At 47.9% G+C, this 17,363-nt stretch overlaps 1 protein-coding gene and 1 pseudogene across 1 annotated transcript in view; both read right to left on the reverse strand.

Moving 5' to 3' along the window:
• The window catches only part of LOC148825697 (uncharacterized), a 221,745-nt gene that overhangs the window by 29,589 nt on the left and 174,793 nt on the right, over nt 1-17,363 (reverse strand). The window lies entirely within an intron of this gene.
• On the reverse strand, nt 79-197 carry LOC148825701 (5S ribosomal RNA; annotated as a pseudogene).

The raw sequence follows: 17,363 nt of genomic DNA on the forward strand, positions 1-17,363 counted from the left end.
GATCACCTTACCATCCTCCAGGTTTTCCTCCCAAAGCCTACGGCACCAACGGCGACCCCTGCTGGCCGAGAGAGCAACAGCTTGCAGCACCTGGTATTCCCAGGAAGTCTCCCATCCAAGTACTAACCAAGACCGACCCTGCTTAGTTTCCGAGATCAGACGAGATTGGGCACATTCAGGGTGTTGTGGCCGCAAGCAAAAACTGTGGCGCCTGACTCGCTACTTGAAGTTGTGTGTGGCTGGGGCTCCGTGCCCACCGAGCGGGACTGAAGGATCGTTCGTGTGCAACTCTTTGGAAAGAAGCCTCTTTCCAAATCGCATTGCGTACCTGGATGTTGGCGAATGTGCTCCCTTGTGTTGGCTTGTCCCGCACTGGAGGAGAACAAACAAACTGCACGGAGGAGCACAAGGCAAGTCTTCACAAGACAAAAACCTCCAGTGCACAGCACTCTGAAAACATTTCTGGGCTGTCGCGTGTTTATTTCAGCACATAAAGCGCACCAGTCCAACACGTTGGCCGGGCGCGCGGCGCCTCCGCCCTGTTGTGGCCTTGCGGCATCAGAGCAAGAGGCTCCTTCTCGCTGCCTTTCCGCTGTGTTGCAGAGCCCCGAGAGGGAACCTGGAGCACACACTTTGTGGGGGGCGGGGGACCACGTTCATGCTCTGCCCCCGGTCTCTTGCGCGAGTACTAAATCACACGGCGCCAGCCAGCGGCCAGGAGACAAGTACAATATCGCGGGACAGGGGGGCCTCATCATTGATTGTTACATATGAGACGGGGATTAGGAGGAGACCCCGACTGATTGGTAAAGGGGAACACTAACACCAGAGAGACACCCCCGGCGTCTCTTTTTGAGAGACGCCCTGGGATTTCTTAATGGCCAAGGAGGGTCGGGACCTCGGTTTTACGCCTCCCCAGAAGGACGGCGCCTGTTTGTGCAGCAGAGTGTCGCCATCAGGATGCTGGGGCATAAGAAAGCCACACAGACCGCAGGGTGAGCGCTCCCTACTGGTCCCAGTCACACCTCTTGTAGGAGCAGCAGCAACCTGAGCTTTTCCGGGGGGAATCTCCCATCCGGGTGCCGGCTAGGCTCACACCTGCTGGGCTGCCGTGGTTGAGCCCAGTCGAGAGTCGCAGGGTGAGATCTAGTCACCGGGGAGAAACGATACAAGCGAAGGATTACTCGACTCCCAGCACTTGAAAAGACCGACAAATGACTCGTTCCCACCGGAGCTGAATGTACCTGCATGTGTCGTGTCGTCTACTTCCCCTGCCCCGCTGTGTTTGCTGTATTGTCTTTGAAGCCGGCCCCCGAGACGAGATGGGCTGTTCCTGTGCCCCAATTAACACTTTACAGGTGCCATTCCCCGGCATTGTGGCCATTGTCGGTGGTCACACGTGATAAGATAAGGTGGAGGAGAGCGGGGCATGCCCAGCGCCAGATATTCAAGGAGGGGGCTGTGCGAGGTGAGGTGAGGTGCGACACGACGCTGCTAATGCGGAGCACTTGTTGAACTGGCATTGAAAGGACGTGTGCGCACGGAGCGAGCCTTCCCTGCGGCGGAGCGTGGAAACTTTCTCCTCGCGCTGCAGGAGTTGTGTGCACTGCAGCGGTGCCGAGAGAACAGCACAGAAGGCAGCAGGCTCTGGAGAGCGGGTAAGAGACGGAGCCTGGTGGGCAGGCGAGCAGGCCCGTATTTTGGAAATTGCTGAAAAGGCTCCAGTGTTTGTTCGGTGTGTGGCAGGCGCACGACGCGAGCTTGCGTAGTGATCTGCCGGTCTGGTGTTATGCAAATGAGGCCGAATTGCGTCCCGGGACATGCTGCGAATGCGCATTGGCGACTGCAGATGTGTAGGAAACGGCGTGCTCGTTTTCTCGTTTTGCCCACCCTTTTGAGTGTTAGCGTGGCGTGTGAGTGTGCGAAAGAGTGGGCCCAGCAGGAGGCAGTGGCGTGCGGGGCGAGGAGCTGGCCTAGGCTGCGCGCTTTGTGCTGTGGGTGTGGGCCGCTTGCAGGGCCTTATACAACTTATACTTACCTGGCAGGGGTGATACCTTGATCATCCTGTAGGTGGAGTAGTTGGATTGTTTTCTTGTTTTGTGGAAGCAGTGTTTGTTTTGCAGTTTACGAAATGGCAGCTTTTGGATCCCGCAAGAATGCTGTACGTTTTGAGCTTTTGGATGACCTCTTCATGGATCGCATGCAGTTCAGCAGAAAAGTGTTGCAGAAGGAACTTGGCTTTGAACCTCGACACTTGGATTTCATCTTCACTTTCCCAGGTCAGAAAGCATTTGAGGTTGTTTTAGCTACCTATTCTCTGTTTGAACAATGTGTGGATGTGTTTGAGGCAAAAAGAGGGAAAGTTCCTGCCCTTGAGAAGATCAACTTGCAGCCTCTGACACAGAGAGAGAGGAAAACGGTGCATGTTGTTATGTTCTCGGATCTGGCAAAGACGGACATTCACACCTGGCTTAACCAGTACTGCACCGTCCACCATGGAACTGAGGTTAGAGATGTTGACGGTATAAAAACAGGAGCAAGGAAATTCGAGGTTAGCTTGCTACCAGACAATGTAAATGGAGGCTTAAGGCACCTGCCCTCTACAATCCGGCTGGGCGCCTGCAATGGCTATGTTTTTTATGTTGGACAACCAAAGGTGTGTCGGCGCTGTGGTGCTGTGGGACACCTGGCATCGTCCTGCACTGTGAAATGCTGCAAGACCTGTGGCAAACAGGGACATTTAGCCTCTGACTGTTCAATGCTGCCAAAGTGCAATTTATGTGGCTCGGAATGACACGTTTTTAAGAACTGCCCTCATGCCTACGCCAATAAACTCAAAATGAGAAAGGATGAGGCAGTGCTTGTTTCAGCCAAACCGGCCCGAAAATCCAAAACAAACAACAAGTCAAACAAAGAACCCTTGTTGGACAAAGACTCTCAGCCTCCAGCCAGGATCAGTCCTGCTGTGGCTCCGGGGCCGGTGGAAGAGAAATCCACTACGCCCCCACAACCGCAGACTGCACCAGACAAGCACGAGGGTTTGAAAACCCCCGAGAACAGCGAAGCCCCCTCCCCCACTCCTGCTCCTCAGAACGAGGGCCAGTGTGGGGCCCCCCGGTGGAGCGGGTCCAGCGAGGATACCCAGGATTCAGCGGAGCTGCTTTTCTCAGACTCTGCAAGTGCTACAGATGCCCTCCTCTCCTCCATCCAGTCCATCACGGAGGATCTGCAGCAGCTGGTGGGTGAGGGGGAAGAGGAGACTGGTGCATCGGCTGCACCCCTTTCCCCTCAGTGCTCCCAGGAGCTGGACTTGAGGAAAAGGAAAAATGACTCTGTTTTCTCCCCGAGCGAGGAGGAAGGAGAGCATGGTGATGGGGACAGCTGGAACCCCTCCACCCCTCCCTCTACCCCATTCCTTGAAATGGACTCCGTGAACGCTTTTACTGCTGCCACCCTGATGAAGGCTCATTCAGAGGATGGCTGGCAGGAAATTGGTAAGAAGAAAAAGAAAAAGAAGAAGGTAACAGGTGAGACAGAAGAGAAATGTGTTTTGTAAAGACTGGTTCCACTTTCTTATGTAATATGGCTCTAAACATAATTTCTCTTAACACCAGAGGTATCAATGACAGAGTTAAATGCCAGTCTGTCTTTGATTACCTCCAGCAGAGAGAGGGAGATGTGTTGATGTTGCAGGAGTGTGCTTTAGCCTATCAAGAGAGGTATAAAAGCTTTGAAGATAGGTGGGATAAAGGGCCTTCTGTTTGGTCAGGGGACAATAACAACAGAACCTCTGGCGTGGCCATTCTTTTCAAAGGATGGGCATTCAAATTGAAAAGTATTCAGAGGGTCATAGGTCAAGGATGGCAGGTTGCTGTGTGTGGATGTCTAATGGGGGACCGTTAACCTGCGTCTAATCAATGTGTATTGTCCTACTGACGTGGGAGGAAGGGTGGAGCTACTCAAGGCACTCTCCCCCCTATTGTTATGTAGCACAGACGTGATAGTGGGAGGGGATTTTAGTTGTATCTTAGAGCACACAGATAGGCAGTCTAGCTCTCCGATAAAATTGGATTTCAGCTCACTGGCCCTGAAAAACTTAGTTCAAGACTTTAAACTCTCAGACACATATAGATGTATATATCCCACAACAGCAGGATATACATGGTCAGGGAGGAATAGCAGCTCCAGAATTGACTATTGCTTTGTCTCAGAGAGAGTGAAAGTTGTTGGGGTCACTCTTCAGCCTGTCTTCTTCTCAGATCATCAGGCTTTAGGGTGTAGAGTGGAACTCCAGGGCGGGACTGTCTTTGGCCCAGGCCTCTGGAAACTCAACACAAAGCTGCTAGAGAACGAGGGGGTAGTATCCCGCTACAAGGAGAAACTATCACAGTGGCTGTCCTTGCAGTGTCTGTACAGGTCAGTAGGAGAGTGGTGGGAGGAGGTGAAGGTGAGGACAAACGCCTTTTTCATTGCTGAGGGAAGGAAGGCTGCTGCCAGACGGAGAGGAGTGCTAGCCAGGAAACAGAGGCAGCTGCAGCGTCTCTACACGAGACAGTGGCTTCGATGTGCTCGAGGATATCACCCTTTTTAAAAAGGATGTCCGGAGCATAGCGGAAGAAAGTAGTCGAGGAGTGCTGTTAAGAAGCTGAGTGCTGTTCTTGGAAGAAAATGAGAAGTGTACTCGCTTCTTTTTCAGGAAAGTGGTAGGCTCCAAGTCTGTCATGGAAAGTGTAGTTGATGAGGAGGGAAGAGAGAGTACAGAGCTGAGTGCTATCCTCTCCTGCATCGAGGCCTTCTTGTCACGGACGTCCAAGAGGACTAACCATGGGGAGCAGGAGGGTGGAGAAAGACCCATATGCGTAGCGGCGAGACGGGAAAAAGGCCCGGGCTCATTAGTGCAAAGAGTTCAGGAATGCCGTATAGAAACCTGTGCCCTCAGGGAGCGGACGTGGGGTGCCGTGGTGCTAGGCGGGTCTCAGGACATCCGAACGTCAGTGCTGAGCGAGGACAGAGTGCAAGACCCGGAAATATTTAGCCCAAGGGAAAGAGAGGGACAGGAAGGACAGCAGACCAGAAACTAGGGACAGGACAGAGAAGGACCGCCCTCTGGCTGCAGAGGGCGTGACACTTCTACTCAAGACTTTACAGCTCTACAGAGGTAAAGGATGAAGAAATTCATTTTTTTACCTCAAAGCTAGAAAACGTTTTGATTGAAGAAGATAGGGAAGTACTTGAGGGGGATTTGACAGTAGAAGAGCTGAGAGGCTATGGAGAGCTTACAGAAGGGGAAAACTCCGGGTGCTGACAGGCTCCCTAAAGGGGCGTGTGCTTTTACTACTTGCACGAAAGAAGGCAAAAAAAAAGCCAATCGATGTGAACCAACGGCGCTTTACAGAGGAGTACTGCCTGACTGGATCGTTGATGAACGACAGAGGCCACTCCGACCTCTTCTTACTAAGGACTTACTAAGGATCTTCTTCACATTCGCCCATGCAGGGGAAGCCAGTTACACCAAAGCAAACGCAGGAAAGTGCAATTCAAGCAGAGACCAGGAGGGACTTGTTTACACCAAGAGTGGTCGGAGAATGGAACAATGCGCCCAGCCCTGTTGCTGGAGCCGATTCTTGATGAGATCTTGGGCTCACTAAGAAGCCCCCGCTGGATGCTAATCTTTCTGTTGTTCTTGCAGGTCCTGCGCTGCTTTTGAGCCGACAGAGCTCGTCCTGGTCTGTCGGCACAGCCCAATTGCAAATGATCGGCTCCGCGTACGGAAGGAACGTGCGTTTGGTACAAGAGTGCATGAAGGCACCGGAAATACATTGGGAACAAATGACCGGTCGCTCAATACCTCTGTGAAGTACAGGAGTGTGCACAATGAGGCTGTTTCCGCCCGGTCTCGAACCGGGGACCTTTCACGTGTTAGGCGAACGTGATAGCCGCTACACTACGGAAACCTGCAGGAACCGCTGCTGGTGTCTCGCTTGCGTTTCGGGCTGAGAAAGGGAAGCGTCACTTTAGGCAGGGGGCGCTGGAGAGAGGAACAAAGGGCGCGATGAAACAAAATGCCGAAACCCGGGATCCAACCAGGGACCTTTAGATCTTCAGTCTAACGCTCTCCCAGCTGAGCTATTTCAGCGGTGCACAGAGCGCACAGCCACCTGCTCCAGCCTTCCTGTGTTGCGGCATGAGCGCACCAAGAGGAGCGGGAGAGTGTTGCAGCAACGTCACTCAGAAGGAAAGCCACCCAGCTGCGCCCTCTGAGCTCTGTCCAGCGCATCTTCCTCGCATGGACTCCTGCCTGCGACGGGCAGGAAACAGAACAACACCCCATGGGTGTCTCATGACCACACCTTAGGTTGTGACACGTGCAGGTGTGAGGGGTTGCCGGGCTACTTTGGAGCAGAGCTTGGGCGGAGGGGGGGCGGGAAAGCAGACAAAGAGGTGACACCTCAAGGTCTGCACGATCACAGCTCTCCGCCGCCCCAGGCTTCCGCTCAATAAGCTACTGGACACACCCGCCCCTCCTCACACAGACCGTGGAAAAGCCCCCGAGTGGGAGGGCTCTCTCTTCCTCCCAGGAGTTCTTGGACACGACGCACAGACAGAGCGCGGGGAGCCGCCGCCTGCAAACACGGCTCCAGGCAGGACTCCGCTCCGCAGGAGCCGCAGAGCAGAGGAGATGGGGGCAGCTTAGCTCCTGTGCAGAGACCTGAGCTGTTGTTGCTGCGGACGTTGTCTTTTCTGTTCTCGGGGTAGGAGTGAATGTTGAGTTGCCCTTAGAAATGAAGCAGAGCACTTCAACGGCACGGGTGTGTGTGTGTGCGCCCTTGTGATTCTGGGAGACAGATCGAACCTGGGCTAAAAGAGAGGAGGCTTAGCCCTCTTCCATTTGCTACTTCAAAGTTGTACAACCCATTTGTATCTGCTAGGCGGCGCAGTTGTCATGCACAAAGAACGCTTTGAAAAGCGTCCAAAGCAAGTCATTCCGAGTTGGTCGTTTGTGTTTTCCGTTCAGACGCGAAATGCTGAAATGATCTCTCGGCTCCTCGGTTGTCATTTCTGCTCCGTAAAGGAATCACAGCACGCGTCGCCTTCCAGCACGCTGGGTCAGGACATGATGCCGGGGGTGGGAGAGTGCTATGTCTTACTCGTTAGTATAGTGGCAAGTATCCCCGCCTGTCACGCGGGAGACCGGGGTTCGATTCCCCGACGGGGAGTAGCTTTTCTTTTACCTCCTTAGAGAAAGGACTGCCTTTCACTTCTCTGTTTTCTTTCACAGCATCGTGCACCTTTTCATTGCTCTCGCTTTCAGAGCCTCCGCACGGCACACGACTCGACATCAGGAAGCACATTTAAGTGAAAGCAGGGAGCGCTGCGACATGCACTGTGCAGATCCCGCCACACTAAGAGGTGAGTGGGTCTGTTCGATGCACAAAGAAAGCTTTGATAAGCGTAAAAGGCAAGTCATTCCGAGTTGGTCGTTTGTGTTTTCCGTTCAGACGCGAAATGCTGAAATGATCTCTTGGCTCCTCGGTTGTCATTTCTGCTCCGTAAAGGAATCACAGCACGTGTCGGCTTCCAGCACGGTGGGTCGGGACACGATGCCGGGGGTCGGAGAGAGCGATGTCTTCCTCGATAGTATAGGACCTGTCACGCGGACCTGTCACCTGTCCCCACCTGTCACGCGGGACACCGGGGTACATCAGGAAGCACATTGAAGTGAAAGCAGGGAGCGTTGCGACATGCACTGTGCAGATCCCGCCACACTAAGAGGTGAGTGGGTCTGTTCGATCACAGCGCTAGGCGAATCCCCAATCCCCTTTTGTGCGTGGCGACAAAAGAAGTCTGTTTCCGCCCGGTTTCAAACCGGGGACCTTTCGCGTGTGAAGCGAACGTGATAACGACTACACTACGGAAATGGTGGTAAGACGTGCCCAGCGGCCCACTGCTGAGCTTCGCCAATGCGATTCAGCTGCTTCCAGTGCCTTTATTGGAGTGCGCTGATGGACCGTGTTCTCTCTCCAGAGACCAGCACGCCTGTCATGGACGGAGCAGGAAAGGCGGCGCCACATTCTACAGCCCTCTCCACGCAATCGACGAAATCGGGCTACTGAAGTGGAGAAAATTGCCTCTTCAGAAAGTGCAAATATCATCTTGGAGAGTATAAATCCTATTGCCGAAGGTCAGCCCTGTCTACCAGAGTAACCCTCCCACCTCCTGCAGCGATGATCAGCTTGTCTCACACGCGAGAAGTTTCGGCTGGAAACAAGCGCCCCCTCTTCTCGCACGTTTTGCACGTTCGAGTAGTTTTAATGCGGTTCCTTCGTACACGGTGCTGATCTTTTGGAAAGCAGGAGGCAAAACTGACACGTTCCCATACCGGGAGTCGAACCCCGGCCACCTGGGTGAAAACCAGGAATCCTAACCGCTAGACCATATGGGAGCGCACAGCCCTCCTGTTCCGGGCATCATGCAAGCAAACTACATAAATATGAGAAAACACGCAAGAGAGTTGTCACTCAGAGTGTCGAAGGGTCGATGTATACTGGGACTCAGGACTTTTCCGAATTATGTCACACAAAGAGAGCACAGCCTTTTCCGCCCTGCCACGTGTGTATTGGTAACTCGCCGTGATCGTATAGTGGTCAGTACTTTGCGTTGTGGCCGCAACAACCCCGGTTCGAATCCGGGTCACGGCAGAATAGGGGCGTCTGCTTTTACTACTTGCACGAAAGAAGGCAAAAAAAAGCCAATCGATGTGAACCAACGGCGCTTTACAGAGGAGTACTGCCTGACTGGATCGTTGATGAACGACAGAGGCCACTCCGACCTCTTCTCGGGTTTCTTCAATGACTTACTAAGGATCTTCTTCACATTCGCCCATGCAGGGGAAGCCAGTTACACCAAAGCAAACGCAGGAAAGTGCAATTCAAGCAGAGACCAGGAGGGACTTGTTTACACCGAGAGTGGTCGGAGAATGGAACAATGCGCCCAACCCTGTTGCTGGAGCCGATTCTTGATGAGATCTTGGGCTCACTAAGAAGCCCCCGCTGGATGCTAATCTTTCTGTTGTTCTTGCAGGTCCTGCGCTGCTTTTGAAACAATGAAACAAATGCCGAAACCCGGGATCGAGCCAGGGACCTTTAGAACATACTCTCACGAATCGTTAGAATACGTGCGTTTGATCATCAATTGCGTAACAACCACATTCGTTCGACTTGAGCCATCAAGCTCATAGTTTTCAAATCTTGAAAGCTGTCAGTGAGCACATCATAGTCTGCAGTACGCCCCATAACTTGCGTACTTCAACAGAAAGAAGAGCAGACAGCTCCACAAATATGCGAGGCGCAGAGAGTGCAAGGCGAGCTGCACACGTTTCGGTGGCTGAGAGAGGGCAGTTTTTGCTTCTGCATTTCCCAAGTAAGGACGCATGACAACAAGCGATCACGGTGCTCATTTACGACATAGTGGTGATGAGTTTTCAGTACGTGTTCTTTTGAACGAGCAATGAGGTTGCTGCCTTGGACAGCTGACTGCACGCTCTCATTGTGCCACGTGATGAGTATTCACCAGGCTCGTTCAGTCATTAGTCACATTCCATCATTTGCCATAAGCAAGGTGCTGCAAGGTGATGTGGATATCAGTTCCCAGTCTTGTGGATGAGGACAAAAAGAGCACACAAGGGCTCATCCAGGAGTTGAACCCAGGACCTCCTGCACCCTAAGCGAGAATCATACCCCTAAACCAATAAGCCATGGCAGCACTTTCCATTTTATTCTGTCAGCGAGCTTGAGGACGGGGGAGAGGCGTCATTCGCTTGTCCAGTCAGACCTTCATCAATAAGTCAAGAAAGCCGCAATTACACGACTGCCTTGCAGACGAAGGGCAGGGAACAAGCGGCACTAGGCAACACCGAGGCATAACCCCCACGAGGGGGTTTAGCTTGCATGGTACAGCGCTCGCTTTGCATGCGAGAGGTAGCAGGATCATTTCCCACGTCCTCCAGGTGTTTGCTTAGAGCTTGATGTGCCGAAAGGTGTCCTTTAGCCTGTGGTCATGCCTTGCGTGGAGAGCGTCATGCAGCTGTCAATCATTTCGCAGCCACGTCCCCTCTTCATCTTCTCTCTGCCTTAAGCGTCTCCGCCACCCTCTCTTGACATTTCATGTCAGCATGTCAGAAGTCCGAGTGACGTTTTTAATGGCTGAGTGAGGGCATGATGCTGCGGCAACTGTTCGCTCATAACCACGTCTGGAATGCGTGACCTTTACACGGGGGAGAACCAACGCCGCATCCCTTTTCTAAAGAACATTCACATTCAGAAATAAGTCAAGAAATTTGCCATTACTTTCGCTCGCGCTGCTGTCAGCCTGCCCATGTTGCCAAAGAAAGATTCATTCGGCGTCAACATGACAGTAGAGTACCACACTCCGTAAGCAAGAACTTCAGTGTTTGCAGTCACCCGATATGCCGATAGTCAAAGGAGCACAAAACACGAAGCGTCAAAAGACAAGATGAGTTAATGGAAAGAACGTTGAATTGATGAGCACAAAAGTTCAGCTCGTACAATAGGCAACGAAGGTCCCGGCGTCATCATCGCACTTGCAAGGACTGCCTTGCAGACTAAGGGCAGTGGGAGGTTGCTGTTTTGAGATGGAGGCATTGGGATGGTGGGCCGAGATCTATTCTTCTTAAGGAATTCTTCATCGTGAAAGATCGGTCCACAGGTCATCCAAAGAACTTACAAATTTTTTGGACTCAGGGAATCACGTGCTTCCGGAAGGGAGTGAAGTGCTCAAACACATGACATGCCCCCTTGATCTCACATGCACAATTCTGCTGCAACATGCACAGCTACCGTCCACACCAGGCAGTGGGGCTTCAGCAGAATTTGCTATGCCACCTGCAATTACATATCCAGCTGCACACATATACATGACCCCTCTGTCCTTTTCAGGATCTCAAAAAAAAGCATAGCGTGGTTTTCCTGCAACCTGATTGACCGCATCTCCCTCAGAATATACCCCGCTGCATTCATTGCTGAAGCAGGACGGAGGCTAACGGACATGCCAGAACAGTTAGGCTCAGCGATCTCTCCAAAATATTGTGGTTGTAGTGGAAGAAATATGGTTTAAATTGTACCTTGGTATTTCAAACTCTCTCTAGAATGTTATCCATTTCTATTTTATTTTGACAGGAACTGGCTAATGACACTAGATGAAAAGAGAAGAAAGAAAACACAACGTTTCGGCCGTGGAGCCTTCTTCAGGTGTGAGGGCTCCACGGCTGAAATGTTGTGTTTTCTTTCTTCTCTTTTAAGCATGGAATAGACCTATTACTTGTTCCTTTGCTGCCTACACATGCTGACGCAGCTCCCCACCTGAACTGCTAATGATGCCTGGTAGTTTGTGGTACTTGGGTATTGTCTTATGTTTGCTCAAACTGCATATGTGTGATTGCATATTTTTGGGTATTTTCATATGTCAATATTTAATTCACTGACATTCCTGTATGCTTGGAAGAAAGGTAGATTGGATTTGGCACAGGACGCCTGCCCATATTTGTTGATCATTGTTGGGCTGGAAAAACAATGATAAAAAGTGTATGAAAAAAGCTCTCTCCAATATTTCCCTTCTCTTCGCCATGGTTACACTGCCCGTTCTTTCCGTCTTTTGTCCTTCTACAAAGATTCCAGGGCTCTTTTTCCACCATAATATCAGAAGCCAAAAATAACCATCTAATGTGTAAACAGCATTTGTAATGTTGGTAGCTGGAAGAGGTTAAGTATGTTTGCAAGACCTAGTTGATTACACCACAGACTTACTTTGTTGTTGTCAGTTTTTTTTCTCTTTTAAAGGCTGTAGGTGGGGTGTGATGGACTGTACCACTATCATAGAAGATTTTTTCAGGACACATCACAGTTCCATAGTAGAATTTATCAATAGTAGAATTCCATAGGACATTATTTACCAACATATTACCCAGTGTGAGACTCTGCCAGTAAACCTCAGAGCATTGAGTTCTCCACTGATAAAGATGGCTGTCTGAAGTCATGAAATCCACTGCTGGGATGCCTGAGAGACAGTAATTGAATCTTGGCTGGAATTAGGCTTTCTATTAGTGTTGATCTTTGGGAATTATGTGGTAAAAAGGGAAAACTCCTTTACTTTAGTCACTTTGAATGTTCAAATGTACAGAACCTGCAAAAATAAGCAATGAAAAAAATCCATCACCACTCTCATGATAGCATAACTCATAGTCTCTGCTGTTGTGTAACAATACACACTTTCAATTTTCTTATCGCCTGTCTCCAGAGAGAATGTTGTTAGTGCTGATGACCTTGAATTAGACCTTGTTGACTCTGTAAAACAATCTTCCTCTGCTTAGGTTTTCACTCAGATTGATTTTGTTCTCAGATTATTCCTGGCAGCACTGAGTTTCTAGGAAATGAAAAGTGAAAGAAAAAGTACAGAAGATCAGCCCTTGAATATACAACATTGAGCAGTGAGATTGTTAAATGTATTAGCTGCTATCCTGTGCTAGAGCCTGTCGTGGTAAGCAGTGGATGACAGGATCTAGCACAGATACTAATGAAACACTGTTAATGAAAGATAAAACACTTGAGTCTTATTTTAGTTTTCCATTTCCCTTTCATTTGTGAAGTACTGTACAACAGGCCACAGAACATGCACAAAAACAGATATGCACACATTCACACCAGGCAATGACAGTCTGCCCAGTCAGAATCTGAGCTGAGGTATCAGAATTCTGAATTCCCTGAATTCTGTCATGGATCATCCACAATAAGGGCAATGTTTGAACACGAGGATCCCCAGGAGAGAGCCTAGTAACATAAATCTTGGAGCAAAAGCAGATGATTAACTTCATAGTTTGTGTGGTTGAGCCAAAGTTGAGCATGAGGATATGTGAGTCACCATTCTTAGAAATGGATCCAACTTCAGACAGGCGTCAAAAGTAAGAGTATACAGTGCTGGGGCAACGACACTTCAATGATCAGAAGGATAACAAGAGTTTTAATGCATTGAAATTGATTTTCTGGTGATGCACACTGTCATGGAGCTATTTTTTAAGGATCACTTACTGACGTCAGACAGCTGCCAATTCTCCAGACTGGAAGGATGAACAGTTTATCCCCCTAGGTACCATATTTCAAAGCATTGGAATAATACATGTCATACAGCAACATAAAAACAGGAAGACAAGTATCACAGCCCCTATAATCGGTGTTAGTAACTTAAAAGAAAAACATTCCCCCTGGCCCAAACAGTGATTCTAACCAGGAGAGAAAAGCCGGTGTATCTTTTATGCCTCTCTCTTTATTCACCTTGTCTTTTAGTTCTTTCAAATGCTGAATAGCGAGCGTAAGATTTCCGTAATCATCGTCATTAGCTGGAATATATGTACAACAGGAGTCTCCTACTAAAGCATAGACTCCTCCAGATGCTGCATTTTGAAGGTCCAGCACGAACCTGTTCTGAAGTGCCATTAATCTAATCCCCTTAATTCTTGTTTGATAGCGTCTAAGCCTTCTAACGTGATATTAATAAAAGAGTACATTTCATAAAAAGTCGCATGGGTGAGGCTGTAGAATGAGGCATTAAAGCACATATATAACAAGATGCATTAAATTTCTTTAACTTTACAGTATGATTTATAAATTTATACCACAAATTACTCATATCCCCCTCATTATCAGTTTCATTCAGCCAGTTTGTATACAAAGAGGCTTCGTGTTTAGATTCTTCCTCTTTTGGGGTGGTGACAGGCTTCTACATAAAAAGGAAAAAGGCTGTGCACATCAGTCCCAAGCAGGTTATCCCCATCTGTCCTTGTGGAGACATCACTCCTGCGCTTTGCTCAGTTCGTTTGTGACCTTTTTACAGTGGGAAGCATGAATCCAGGGCACCATTTCTGTGACCTTCACAGCAGTGGCAGTGATCAGCAGCACCTGGTACAGCCCCCTCCACCTGAGTGAACACCATTTCTTTTTCCTGAAGTCTTTCACCAGAATCCAGTCTCCTTATTCACTTATTAGTTCTTACAGCACAGGTAAATCCCTGTGGGCTGGAGCCCAGCATAATCTTAGGCTTTTTTGGTCAACATTGGTCAACAGATTGGTCAACAACTGGGTAATAACTCTTAGAAAAATCTACACATTGTTCCCCTGCCTCAGCTGTGACATTTTGCAGAACAATTCTAGCTGAAGTTGTAAAATTTCTCTTTGTTCCCTTCCTGCAAAACATCTTATTATGAACAAACCACAATAATCATTTGCATCTAGGGGAATCACTCCCAAGGGTAACCCCCCTTAAAACTATATTGTTCTACCCATCAGGTTCTGCCACTAGATAAGAGAACCTTTTCCATGAAATCATTTTTTGACCTTCATGATCCCTTCAGGGCGTACAATTAGCACAGAAGCAGCAGCTTTAGTCCACATGTTTTTCAAACAGGATATTAACGATATGATCATAACGAATAATACCAGACCCACAAATATGTATTGAACCAGAGACCCTCTCCATGTTCCTAGCACAGACTGTAGCCATGCACCAATGCCCGAATCATCTGGATTATAATTATGATATATATTTTTCTTCATAATAGATGTGCTTTGCTAAGTCCTAGCAACCTACAATACTACAATAGAGAATTAGCAAATTCAACAATCCATTAGCTAAATTCGTCCCTCCAGGAAGTTTCATTGATTGGCCCGTGATGATATCAAACAGGCTCTGTTACACAGTTCTGTTTGATCCAGCCCGCATCCCATGGCGTTCCTTCAGTCTGATGTCTAGTCGATCTTTCAGAGATCTGTTCCTTCATTCCACTGTTCCAGCAGACTGAGGGTGATCTCAGTCCATCTCACCCCGAACAACGCAGCCACAGCCTGACACACCTTCCCTGTGAAGTGTGTTCCATAATCATAATACAAGGGGCCGGGCAGTGCCCACCGAGGGCTTATCTCTGTTATCAAGTGTTTGGTAGACACAGAGGCAGTGGCAGCAACCCACTGGGAAAACAGATTATAAGAGCCCAGGTTTTCCTTTACAATTTTCAATTTCCCAGGTTTGAAAGGTTCCTCAGGAGCAGGCCTTTTGAGCTGTTGCACCCGCACCTGAACTGTAGTTGAGTTCCTTTGATAAACATTACATCCAGATACCACATAAGTGGTTACTGCTTCAAACCCGGTTCTCACCCAGTTTTGGGTAACCGGCACACCATTTGACTCCCACCTGGGTGTCCAACAGAGTGCATTTGTCGGGCTATAAAGGGCATTAGGCTGTGAGGGCATGCAGGGCGTCTGGTGTGCTGTCAGCACCACACCCCATCATCATGCAGCCCCACATTCTTTTCTAACCATGTCCATTTCTCTGCTTTAGAGGCCTCAGCCTGAATATCCTGTAGCTGTCCCCTTTTCACAAACAGAGGTTTCACAGAGGTCTCAGACTACTGTTCTACAAGTATTGCTCACCTGACAGCTGCATCTGCAAAGTTGTTCCCCCGAGTTACTGGAAACATTTCTTTATTATGTGATTTACACATTACCACAGCTACTTCAGTCAGTAGCTGCAAAGCTTCTAACAGTTCAGAGATAAATCCAGCATTCTTAACTGGAGTCCCTGCCGTGTTGAGAAAATCCCTATTCCTCCACCGCCATCCAAAATTGTGGGATACACCAAATGTATATATAGAGTCTATATACAGATGCAGCCATTCAAAACAAGCGGGGTATGCTGCAGTATAACACGGTGGGCGTGTCGCAGTATACCGCATCATACTGTATGCAAATTAGATTATGTTAATAGTATCCGGAATCACCTTGTAAAACCGCCAGGTGGAGCTAATAAAGGTTAACCTCTCCTGTACAGCATTTGAGCTGTCACCAGAAAACGTCGGTTTCGAATCCCCATCACTGCTGAGGGACAATCTTTATTCAATTAAGAATTTAAGTTGTATACTCTTTAGACTTTTAAATTTAAACAGTGTATTACAGCATGTTAATCATTAAACATTAAAAAGGCGGTATATTTTATAAAAGCAAGATTGTTCTGTTGGACAAAAGTACACAACCTACCACCTTTATCATAAATATTTTAATTATGCAGGGATATTTTATGCATCAAAGTCTTTACCGAAGATATTACTAATAGTATTAATAATGAATGACTTTGGACAAGCTGTAAGCTCAAAGTATTACCCTGGTCCACATTCTTTGTAACCGTCTTTGTAAACGAAAAGAGTTTATTTTTTCATTGACAAAAAGTAACACCACAGCATTTAGTTGATCCGATCACGCATTCGTTTCCAATCATACAAAGTAATTCTTGAGAATCTCCGATTCACCATGCCTTTCACATGCTCATAAATGATATTAATTTAGGAACATAAACATATTACTGTATGTAAACTGTACTGTATATTGCTGGTCTTGGTAGTTTAAAGAAAAAATACAGACCAGTATTCCATTTCTCCCTAAACATTTTAAGCATCAAAGTCTTACATGTTGTTATTTGGGAAACGTTTTTACATGCTCCTTCTGACCATATTAAGATTATATACTTTGTGAAAAGTGATAGTCTTTTAACCTTTTCTGTGAATTCGCTTGTTATCTAACAAATGCATACTTTTAGAATTTGATTAACAGGGAATATAATATGGAATTGTGTATCTAAACAAATTAATAACGATATAATTATATTCATGTACTGTCTGGCGGAATAAACTGAAGAGGTTAGTTAATGCGACACGGAATTATTAAGAATTATCACCTCTTTTTACACTTGAGAACAAATGAGAACATTCCACTCAGTGGGAGGTGCATTGTTATCTCAATCACCTGCTAATTAGTTTTACACTACTGGACGACAGGAGAATGTGACTGTACTGTATCTGTACAGAATGTGTGTTAAAATCAATACAGTAATTGATTAAAATCACAATTGCATGTTTAATTAAATGCCTTTTTTGATTCACAATCTGAAAATGAAAACCGCGGTAAAGTCACCTTGAATTTAAAAAAACGATTTTGGCACGCCTGCAGCATTTTCACGAAACCTCCTAGAGTTGTGAGAACACTTGCTTTGTGTATAAAGTACATTGTGAATGTTTTCACAGCCTACACTTTGTCGTTTTTATGCCATTTGTTTGACCACGCACGAATATTCCTATGTCCGTATCTTCGCAAGGGAATCAGTGCAAAATTTAATACTAATTAAATGACCGCGGGTACTTTCCACCCCCTCTACATTCTCAGAGTAGAACAGACTAACCTTCTAATGAAAGACGGTCCATCCCCCCCACCCCCCACGGACAGGAAAAGTGCCCACAGGCACTTAAACTT

The sequence above is a fragment of the Atractosteus spatula genome, chromosome 10 (assembly GCF_055471065.1).
Source record: "Atractosteus spatula isolate fAtrSpa1 chromosome 10, fAtrSpa1.hap1, whole genome shotgun sequence".
NCBI classification, from domain to species: Eukaryota; Metazoa; Chordata; class Actinopteri; order Semionotiformes; family Lepisosteidae; genus Atractosteus; species Atractosteus spatula.